Source organism: Carassius carassius, chromosome 26 (assembly GCF_963082965.1).
Source record: "Carassius carassius chromosome 26, fCarCar2.1, whole genome shotgun sequence".
NCBI classification, from domain to species: Eukaryota; Metazoa; Chordata; class Actinopteri; order Cypriniformes; family Cyprinidae; genus Carassius; species Carassius carassius.
In genome coordinates this window covers 10,983,258-10,995,685 of record NC_081780.1, presented here as the reverse complement: position 1 = coordinate 10,995,685, position 12,428 = coordinate 10,983,258, and positions in this window count along the sequence as shown.

The following is a 12,428-nucleotide window of genomic DNA, read 5'->3' as shown; positions in this document are numbered from 1 at the left end:
ACCAATAACAAATAATGAAGCATTGCTTTATCTGTGTGATGGGACCAGAGTTAATCTGTGGACCACTCTTGACACTCAATTAAAAGTGAAGAATGTGTCCTTCTCCGAGTTTCGGAGGAGTTCAAGGGTGGACCGTGCTCTCAGACACGCTTGCTAAATGCATGGAGATGAGAAGTTCAGTGACATGTTGGGACCTCAAGAGCCTTTGGCTGCCTTGTTTAGCTTAGTACCACGGACTTGATACGAACAAACAGAGAGCAGTCGAGATAGGAACCTTAAATTGAGACTAGCTGAAGCAAAAACTGGACAGCTAAAAACTGAATGTAATATGAATGTGACAAGGGAAACACTGTAATGGAGTATGAAATAAATTTAGTCAAGTCAGAACATAAATTGCATAAGGGAATATTTCTCTGTCAGTTTCTACACAGGCATTAGGCAATAGTGGAGTATGTTGTCACAGAGTCCGCCATGAAACAGCCTATTATAAGCACTAATGCAAACTATAGAGATTTGTGAAACAAAATATATATATAAACTAAATGTTGACAGTAACATCTAAAAATTGTTTTTAGCCAACAGATTTTGTAATTATTAAAACTTAGAAGTTACAATAACATTCAAAATGCATGAAAAGTGAAGTACATCATAAAGATAAATTAAATGAATGGTTCTCTACTAGGGGGCCTCAGGCAAACTTTCAATAAGGCCTCAAGATGACTATAAATAATTTGAGAAAAAAAAATGTGATAAGACAACTCACAATATTTCTCATTTAATTTCTCAACGATTTGAGAAGATTTGAGATATTTTTTTATTTTTCTTTGAACCACCTGGATACTATGAGGAAGCCTCATTTTAAAAGTGTGATTTCAAGACTTGGTAAAGTCATATAAATTATTACTTGGGATTTTTTAGATATTTTATATTCATATACATTTTTCTAGTTATCCCAATCTCTAAAATATTTTATCATGCATCCAGTAAATCATAAAAAAAAAAAAATGGACAGATTTTGGACATATTTTGTTGTGGAGAGTGAGGGGCCTTGGAGTCAGAAAGGTTAAGAAGCACTGGCTTTTTGAACCCAAAGAGTCATGAGTCCTATTTTGAAATTGCAGGATGAGGTATATTTTGAAGGTGTTGATTTGCTGTAAGTAAATACATAAATTAATAAAATCAATAATGAATCATTTATTAGTATAAGCACATTCTATTTTTGATATTACCGATATTCAGTGGGTTTTGACAGTACCACAGAGGCCACATTGACAATATGAGATTTAAAATGTAATTTTAACCTAGAAATACACAGTTTTCGGATTGTAATGCAAAACAAATAGTCAAATGAGCAAGAAATATTTCACATTATAAAAAAAAAAAAATTGTAGGTCACTAATCAAATAAGCGCCTTCGTGACATTGATCATGTGACTCGGACAGTCAGATGTTCTTCTTTAGATCGTTTCACGTCATGCTGGAGAACATTATCATCAGGTTTCACACAAACACGTAGAGTTCATGCAGCTCAAATACTGCTGTCATGAAAGAAAAAGGGGGACAATGTCTTCAATTCAACTTTTCTCTCACAATCTTTAGTGATAGAGAAAGTGCAATTTATAATTTAAAAACATTGCGTTATCTTAAACAATACAAAATAGTTTCTTTCCCACTAATATTATACTTCTGAGCATAACTTGCCCGGAACAGCATGCTGACATCAATGTAGACAGCTTAACGTTCATAAAGTGGCTCACATGATGCCAGTAACTGATTAATTCTCTGGAATCCATTGATCTGGAAGAGATGGGGTGGCAGTTTGTGTGTGAGAGTCTGTCTGTGGCCCTGACCCGCGTGTGTCGTGTGGGCACGGGGGTAAACACTGTGGTGCGGTCCATCAGCACGGGGCCATACGGAGCCAACCTTCTGCAGTCCGTTTCCCTCCACCCACAGAGGAAATACACTGGGCTCTGTTTATGCTTCAGGGGCCTCCACTGTTCAGAAATCTGAGAATGGCAGAGAAAAGGAGGGAGAAAGAACTTATCTTCTACTTTCCATGACGATTTAGAGGTTTTTACGAATTTAAAAAAGAAGACACCTCAGTCCCAGCAGATGGTTGTTGGGAGCCGTGTGTTCTTAACAATCTGTAATTCCCCCCGTTTAAAGATGTTCTGTGGTCACCCACTCTGCCCTCAGGACTGTATCTGCCCTCACATTATTAAAGTCTGCATAGAGAACAGTCTGGCATTGCTGGCCCGATAGAAATGTTTTGACACCGGCACCGCGCCGCCCTCTCACCAGACGCAATCACGCCGGTTTACCTTCCAAAACACAACGCCATCTAATTATTTATTTTTTTATTTATCCTGCAAAATGGATTTTTTTTTTTGTCTCTCGCTCTTAAACCCTCCATTCTTCTCCCCCAAAGAGGTGGCTCTGTTCGCAGCAGATAAATAGGAATTCCAAACTCCAACGCTTCATTTGTCATGGTATGAAATCCAAGAGTGGAATCTAGAAATAGCTCCAGCAATGTTAATGTGCAGTGCCTGAGGCCTGATAACATGTAGGAGGTTTTTAGTGATATTTGCCTCTTGCATATTTTGTTCCGGGATATTTTTTTTTCTTTCTTTCTTTTTTCTTTTTTTTAAGAAAGAGAAGAAAAAGAAAAAAAACAAGATCTGCACTTTTTTGCTGCGAACATTGCGAAATGATATTCCTTTTTCCTCCACACTGGCTGAGCCCATTATTTGGCTATGCCATTACAGTTTTAATTGAATTGAATGCAATATACTCTTTAAGAAAACTTTTAATTAAACACCATATGGACAGATCGTGGGGAGAAGTGGCCTCCACAAAGTTCCCTGAGGGAGATTTGTGATATAATTAAGAATATGAACTGTAATGACACTCGGGATTTAATGAAACTTGCAATGCAAATAGGGCTATGTATAACCAGCATTCATCTGACAAAATGACTGAAGTTTAGAGATGCGTCTAGAGAAACCTCGTTCCCCTGAGCTTACACTGTGTAAAATTTGAGTGTATTGTGGGGGTGGGGACCCCAAAGATGGGCCACATGAGAGCTTACATGACCTTACCGAGACTAATGGCGAACCTGGATCACGGAAACATTTTGTAAATGATTTGCAACACGTCCCAGACTCCGTGTGATGATGCCTCGGATTCAATTGAAATGTTGACCACAAAACAACCTCACTTATTTTTCGAATGAAATGTGCCAGTCGCTCGTGGAAGGTTATCAAGCAGTCACCTTTTCTCTTTTGACCGCTTGGGCCATCTTTTCACGCCGCATTACTGCTGGCGAGCACTTATTTTCAGCTCTGCAGAAATGCAAACTGTAATATATTTCAAAAAAGGGCTTGTTAGTCTAATGGAGCTTTGTTACTATTTATTTAATCTTTTATTGCAATGGCTGCAGACCCAATTCTCCACTCTCCACACACTGAGTTTGGACATTTATAGTAAATAAATAGTAAGTATATCATAGTAAAATTAATGAAAATAAGAAACAAAAAAAATGAAAGTATGTTTCATTATAATGTGATAAAGACAATTTTTTAAAATAATTATTATTATTATTACTATCATCATTTGTGATCCACTGAAGGTTTGCACATATGCTGGACACTTGCCTTTCCTTCTTTCCTATAAATGTTTTAACGTTACTAAAAATAACAGTTTTGCAAATAGATTCATAATACTTGAACTAATTCATATTTCATGTTTATTTACAAACTAATCCCAACCATTTAAGTATAACGGTAACGTGAAAAATTAATTTAATTATATATAGTAAATATAATAATTATATATATAAACATATTGGTCTTAATGAAAAAGCATTTGATATGGAAACCTTCCCTTCGAGCAAACGTTACAGCTGATACTAGAAAATCATTCCAGAATATTTGCACTGAGAAATCAAAAGAAAGAAACACTGAGCACAAACCATCTCCGTGCGTGCGGCATGAGGCCCTTCTGTGCTTGTTTACTCTCTGATCCTGATGCATCTCACAGGGGTCACGGGGGTGAGGGAGGACATCGCCTAATTACCAATAAAAGCTGAGGTAAAATGTCTTCTGTTGCGCAGATTCAAAGTCTGGGGTGAAAGCAGAGAGGAGAAATAAATAGCCGGGCAAAGATGTTAAAAGCCTGGTACACAAAAGAATTTGCAGCAGGAGCTCCATGAAAGCCAGGGAGACAGTAAATATGAGAGCTGGGATGACAAGAAACAAAGGCAAGGAGTAGAAAGAAAGAAAAAAAACTGGGAGCTGTATAAAAGACAGGAAACACAGTGTTTTCAGCACAACAAACTCATTTACAGATAGCTTAGGACTTGAAAACAATTATCAGCCATCTTTCCCATCTCTATAGCTCCGTCTCTCGCTTTGTGAGGGCGCTTTGTTTCCTCAAGGACATATTAATTATTTTAGATCAGCCTGATTTTTTTTTTTTTTTTATGCACGTCTAAGATTGGTCAGCCTTTTATGTTTTCCTTGCGTATGAAGGCCTGGAGAGACACATTTCAAAGTTGCCGAAGAGTGTTTGTTCTAATGTAGGTTCATTTAAGCTTATATGCCCCTTGCGTTAAATATGTTTTTTTACGTTCAAACCATAAACAATACTTCTGTAATACAGGAATAGGCTTTCCTGCATTTTTAAAGTTAGCTCTAAACCAAAAAACAACAACAAAACAGATTTAAAGAGTGCTATAGAGTGGCTCCTGTGTGTTTGTGCCTATAGCAGAAACACTTTGACATCCCTAAAGACTGTTAAAAGACTTCGGATTAGGTGATATCACTCTCGCTCACTCTACAAACCTCTCTGAAGGGATCTTTATATTTGCCTATGAATAAAAAGAAAGGGCACATATACACACAGGCACCTAAAAAAAACTCTGCATTCCACATTTAATTGAGAACCAAATCCCACAAACAGAGTCGGTCCAAAGTAAACGATTCAAAACCCCAATTCAGCCAATCAGGTGAGAAGCTTTAGTGTCCTTTGCGATGGCGTCTCCGCCCTCTTGTGCGGGGCACAGATGACCTATTGTCCCACTGACTCGCAAAGCACACAAGCCGTACTGTAACACCTCTGAAAAACTCCATCACTTTCACCTACTGAACACACTGCTGTTATAATACAACTGTGTTTCATCACTTAAAGAATGACTTCATTCTTCATTTAATGTGTTAAATACATGGAGGGAGGGAAATGTAAATGTGTCCCTTTAATATGGCCTAATTATATATTATTATGAACAAATATCTTAAATGATATTTTCCATTTAAAACATATTCTGAATTACAGATAAAATGTATGATAATGTATGATGGAAATATTATCACAACCATTTAATTAAATGCAGAAATTATTAAAAAAAAAAACTGTTTGATTTATTATACCAATTATAAAATGTATTTATGTTAATACAGATATTCAGTATGTTCCACAAAATGTGTTAACCCCATGATTTAGTATCGTCTTTAACAAAATAATTATAAAAAGCTTGCATAATGTTGCCTCCAAAATAATAAATCAAATAAAAAAGAATTGACAGATAAAATAGGATTGATATTTTATGTCATAATGAATGTTATTGTAAAATAAATTCATGTTAAATTAGATGGGCTTGTGGCGCAACAAATTAATGTTTTAAATTACAAATATTGCATGTATTTTCTCCATTTTATGAGGTCTTAAAAACTGCATACAAATCAGATATAATCTGCAATAAACACTGCAGAACTCCATTGTCAACTGCTTATATAAATACAAATAATAAAAATGTAAAATACAAACATTACTTTTATTTTTGCTCTATCATGATTATATAGAAGAAACTCACCTCAGTTCTACTGCCATTCTGCTTCTCATTTTAACATAACTAATAGGACATAAGGAATTGCAGAACTTGCAGTAACTGTAGCTGAAAATCATATACCAGAAAGCCTTTTCATCATTTTATGTATGCTTTGAGGCCCTCCATGGACAGCACACTGATGCCATCTGTTGGCCATTTTTTTGTGGCGCAGAGACACATGCGACATCAATTTCATTATTAGATTTATGAGAATATAGTCTGCTTTTAAATAAAGACACGTTTATAGCATTCTTCATCATCCAGTTTTACCCTACCTATCTGAGTTGGAAAGATACACTGATTATAACTGAGACAGAAAGATAAATCATCAACAAATAAAAAACTTGCCCTTTACAGACAGCAATACAAACGACTTCAGGCTTCTCTGGAGTTAAAAATACACAAACAGCAAAAAAAAAACTAAACCAAATGTTTTTAAATCGATCCTGCACGACATTACCAACACCCCACAGACCTCTGATGACCTCTGACCCCAAAGGTAATGTCATTAGGAATATGAGGAACTGAAGGTCAAACACATGATTCCTGGTGTGTAATTATGAGTGCAGAGCATTTGCGTGTGGAGTGTGGGGAGAAAATGGCATTTGTCTAATATTCTAGTGTGTTTGGGTCAGATTTTGCCATCTTAGTGTAAATCAAATGTCCCCTCGAGCACAGTTAAACCTGAAATCGCCTACATCAAGGAAAATTACTTAATTAGCATACAAAATGATCTTGTAATGAAGATATGATAATGCAACAAGGTCAAGCTCAGTATAAAAACAACAGAAGTCAATGGATAGTCTCCAAGATGATAGAAAAAAAGTGTGTGTGTGGGGGGGGGGGCATATATTTACATAAAAAATACTATTTCTGTTTCTCTAATTCAATTTCATTTATGTAATTTAATTTGTTTTCTTGCCATTTCTTCATAATTTAGAAATTTACTATCAATGTCTGAGTTCATAAAAGTAAATCACTGAACAAAAAATTCCTTTGAAACTTTTTTTCACTCAGAAACTGCAATTACGTTTTACAAGTAATTACAAAGAAACGGCAGGTATTCAATTAAATGTATTTTTTTAAATTATAATGTCTAAAATAGTATTTTCTTCTATAATGTAGCTACTCAATAATCGTTGTTTTATTTACAACTTTGAAAAATCATTTTATAGCGAATAAGACAATTAAAAAAAAAACAAGCTAGTCTGATAATGGCAAAAAAAATAAAAACACTAGGCCAAGACAGTTGGTCCACATATGTAGTGTTAATAATGTTTCAGATATACTGTAAGTACAACTTTATGAATTGACTGAACTATTGATAACAACCGTAATTCTATCAAAGGAGACCTCACATGTGGCTTCCTATTGTCAACAGTGCTTAACTGAACACTGATATTGTCAGAGACTGATTTGCTGCTTCTCAGAGTTGTGACAATGGCGTTCACTCCATCATTTTTGTTCCACAGACAGCAGGCCTGTAACAAAACTGTCACAGTCAGGATTTGCTTAGTGAAAATCAACGGCAGCAGCAGAAAGATTAGTTTTGGAGCCCTCTCTAAGAGTTAAGTGCCGAGCGGTGCGCTGATACAAAGCCCGTTTGATCCTCAGGGATTGTGGGATGTAAAGCGTTTGAGTCTGTCAGCCCCTTTGTCATGATAGCATGTTTTTTTCTCCATCTTCTTCTTCATTGGCTCGCCCGTCTATTGTTATTATCCTCTCTAGCAGCAGCTGCTGGCATTGTCATCGCTGTTAATCTGAGGGAATATCTTTAGCTCTCCGCGTTACGAACAGCTGTCGGTATTGTGCGAGAGTCGTTAATCTGATTCGCAATCTTTAGCTCCTCAATTTGGGGCTTTGATCCGGGCCATTACGCCGCATATTGCATGTAGTCTTTGTTGTAAATCTGAGCTGGAATTGTTCCACATCTGTAGACAAACACTCCGGCGGCCTGCTGTTGCCAGATGTTTCTCCGCTGCAATCTTTCATTGTACAATGGTTTATTTAGTTGAATCTGAATCTGTTTCAACAATGACTCCTCTATAAAGGGAACACAGCATGGGTAAGTCTAACACAGAGTGCTTTGATGAAAATAATTTGTCAAAATGCACCTGGATAGGATCAACCCATGTTCATTTAAAGGGATAGTTCAGCTAAAAAAGGTAATATCTGTCATTATTCACTATCATGCTGTTGCATACATGCATGAGTTATAGAGGGTATTTTGAAAATGTCTCAGTGTTTTTTTCTCGATACAATGAAAGTAAATGGGATCAAAAAATGTTTGTTTGACCCCGCTGACTTTCATTGTGCACTGAACAAAATTATAAATGCAACACTTTTGTTTTTGCCCCCAATTTTCATGAGCTGAACACAGAGATCTAAGACTTTTTCTATGTACACAAAAGGCCCATTTCACACGAATCTGTCTAAATCTGTGTTAGTGAGCACTTCTCCTTTAAGATAATCCATCCACCTCACAGGTGTGTCATATCAAGATGCTGATTAGACAGCATGATTATTGCACAGGTATGCCTTAGGCTGACCACAATAAAAGGCCACTCTGAAATGTGCAGTTTTATCACACAGCACAATGTCACAGATGTCGCGAGTTTTGAGGGAACGTGCAATTGGCATGCTGACTGCTGGAATGTCCACCAGTGCATGTGAATTGAATGTTCATTTCTTTACCATAAGCGTCTCCAAAGGCATTTCAGAGAATTTGGCAGTACATCCAACCAGCCTCACAACCGCAGACCACATGTAACCACACCAGCGCAGGACCTCCACATCCAGCATCTTCACCTCCAAGATCGTCTGATACCAGCCACCTGGACAGCTGCTGCAACAATCAGTTTGCATGACCAAAGAATTTTCAGGGTCTCGACCTGTCTGCAGTTTGTCGTCGTAACTGACTTGAGTGGGCAAATGCTCACATTCAATGGCGTCTGGCACTTTGGAGAGGTGTTCTTTTCACGGATGAATCACAGTTTTCACTGTACAGGGCAGATGGCAGACAGCGTGTATGGCGTCGTGTGGGTGAGCGGTTTGTTGATGTCAGCGTTGTGGATCGAGTGGCCCATGATGGTGGTGGGGTTATAGTATGGAAACGAACATGGGTGCATTACTCACTGGACATGTCACCCATTGACATGTTTAGGATGTTCTGGATAGGCGTATACGACAGTGTGTTCCAGTTCCTGCCAATATCCAGCAACTTGACAAAGACATTCCACAGGCCACAATCAACAACCTGATCAACTCTATGTGAAGGAGATGTGTTGCACTACATGAGGCAAATGGTGGTCACACCAGATACTGAATGGTTTTCAGACCCCCCAATACTGCAGAACTGCACATTTCAGAGTGGCCTTTTATTGTGGCCAGCCTAAGGCACACCTATGCAATAATCATGCTGTCTAATCAGCATCATGATATGCCACACCTGTGAGGTGGATGGATTATCTCGACAAAGGAGAAGTGCTTACTAACACAGATTTAGGCAGATTTGTGAACAATATTTGAGAGAAATAGGCCTTTTGTGTACATAGAAGAAGTCTTAGATCTCTGAGTTCATGAAAAATTTGGAGAAAAAAAAAGTGTTGCGTTTATAATTAACATTATATAACATTTTTAATGATTTCCACTGGTCATGAATGCACACAACAGGATTTCGCATTGACACTCTTTTGATGTGTATACAAATGCTGTAGCCATAAAAAAAATGTTCATTACTACCCTCGAAAACATCAGATCAGCCTTGCAGCCTATTCCAGTCATCTCATTGTAAAGATACACACATTAGCTACGACAAGAGCTTCCATTAAACAATGAAAACTAATGAGGTTACAGTGAAATAAAACTAGATCGAGCAAGCAGAGTACAATTACCCCAAATATAAATACCCCCTCCCCCCACCATGTTTAAAGAGCCATTAATCAGATAAAAATAGACTGAAGAAGTCTTTTGTGATTAACGAGGTGAGACTTGTGCTAATTACTGTTTCCTCCGCTTGTAATTAGGTTGGCACATCTAATCAAGATGAATGAACACCCTGACCCACTGCACATTGTTTGTGGCTCACAAACCCAGCGGCTTTTACATCTTTATTCCTCAAACCATATTATCATGACCTTGTCTCTATGAGACACGCTCCCATAACTGCGTATTGCTTTATTACACCCTCCTGCGGTGTGTTAAAAGAGATGCTGTGAATGCGAGCTTTGTCTGTTCCGTTCTGCCTTCAGCTGCTTTTAAGCTTTTTCAGTCATTTAGTCCATGTCTACCACCTGTTGTGGAAAAAAGCAGAGGCATGAATAGATGCGTGCAGCATGCATGGGCTTTTTGTACAATGCATCTTGCTTTTAATGATGAAAACGTGTGTTAGTTTGTAGGGAACAAACTTTTAGGTGTGTTATGTTTTGCTCACATTATTGTATGTAAATGAGGCACAAGAATTGTCCTAATATCTCGAAATGTTTGCTTCTCTGCACTTGTAATTATTTCAGACAAGTGTTTGTAATTTGACCTTTGTAAAATGGAAATAAGTTGAGGCGTGAATACAGATATTGAATTTGGTAATTAATGCAGAGCTCTTGGTGGAAGTCGCTGGAGGGACTGGAACTAATTCAATTACAGTCTGAACTGGAGCGCTGTTATAATTATTTCTTTCTGAAACACTCTGTAGCATAAAATGCAGGCTTGCTTTTTTTTTTTTACCCCCATTCACTGCCGTTAACTACTTTTGTGAACAAAAAATATTGGCTTAATCCATTACTCATTGTTACACTGTTGCGGTGCTAAAAAAAAATCCTAATTTGGTGTTCCCCGTCCAAAATGACCGACCTTTTATAAACTGCTTGTAAATCTCTCATTATGGTATATTATAACCCAGTCTTGGACTGTATCTTTTTGTGAACTTGTTTTCTTTCAGTTAGCACAGCTTTTATATGTCCTTTTGGAAGTGATTGATTGTAGGCCTGAGCTTATGCACCTTAGCTCTTGAGAGAATAAAATCATAGAAAATACTGAGGTGCATGGGCTCAGATCAATGAAGCCTACGATCAGTCAGTTCCAACCAGTCCTAACTGAAAGAAAACAAAATGATAAAAAATTAAATCCAATATTTGGTTATATATCATAATGAGACATTTAGAAGAAATTTTGGTCAAAGAATTTATGTATAATGCATTAAAATGGGGTATTAAATGGTATTAATGCATTATAATTATTCAGAATGTGCCTTGTAGTACATTATTAGAACATGGGAGTTAAACATGTTGAGCTCTGTATGCACATATTACAGATCAAGTAAGCAAACTGCATAATGGGAAATCAAGACAAGAAAATGGGGCAAATATAATTGGTTACATTTTATTTCTATTCAAAGGATTTGATAAATAATCTTCAATGCAACACTTCATTATTAAACCCTATTAACAGTTCTTAGAAAAAGAATATCTCTGTTTAGATATTAACAACAGACATTGTTTAATAATAAGCAAAGATTTTCTTTTACAGTTGTACATATACCCCTGCACTAAAAACCGCCAGTAGATGCTTGCATGAGGCTGTCCTGTACATCTTATGTTCACCAGAAGCACTTCACTGGCTGAAAGTTGGAACCACCAATCACTTTGAGGTTTATATATATGCTAAAAAGTGCAAAGAAATCAGTTAATCTTCACAGACTGTTAAAAGAGAGAAAATTTCCCACTACTCTAGTTTGATGAACATTTCTGGCATAAAGGAAAAAAAAAAAAAGAAAGAAAGGAAAAAGTAAAATGTAGCATTCTGTGTGGTCTTTGACAGTTCAAAATCATGATCAAGGTGCAAGCTTAACAGCTACAAAAGAACTGGCATAGAAAAAGAAGCATATGTCAAAATACAATAAAACAACCAGAAATTCACAGTTACTAGTATTTACAGAATTGTAGATGGTTGTTTGTAGCATAGGCAAACTGACACAGGAAACTGAGGTAAATGAGGGAAACCAGGCGGTGCGAAGGCAAGTCTCAGAGCTGAGGTTTGCACCAGAAAACTTCTTAGGAGAAAGAAAAAATAAATAAATCTTGGTCACGTTTTATAATACATTGCTCATGTGTACTGCACAGCTTTAGAAACTAAGGGGAATTGATTTCAGTGGCATACTTTATCTTGTTCTCTAAGAGATTTTATGTCGAAAATGTTTAATGAATCAGTCGATTTAACTGGAAACTATGGTGTCAAAAAACAAAATTAGATCAGCTTTAAATAAAAATAAGCAAGAAATGTTCAAAAGTTTGGGGTCAGGAAGATTTTCTACCATTTTTAAAAGAAGTCTTTTAATCTCACCAAGGCTGCATTCATTTGTTCAAAAATATGGTTACAGTTTATACAATACAAAAAGGACTGTTTTCAGTTTTGAAGTATTTTAAAATTTTATTCATTCCTTTTATGGCATTTCTCCATTAATGTTAAACCCAGTTGTGATGCTAAATATTTTTTGGGACATTTTTCCGACACGTTTTCAGGATTCTTTAATGAATAAAAAGAAATGAACT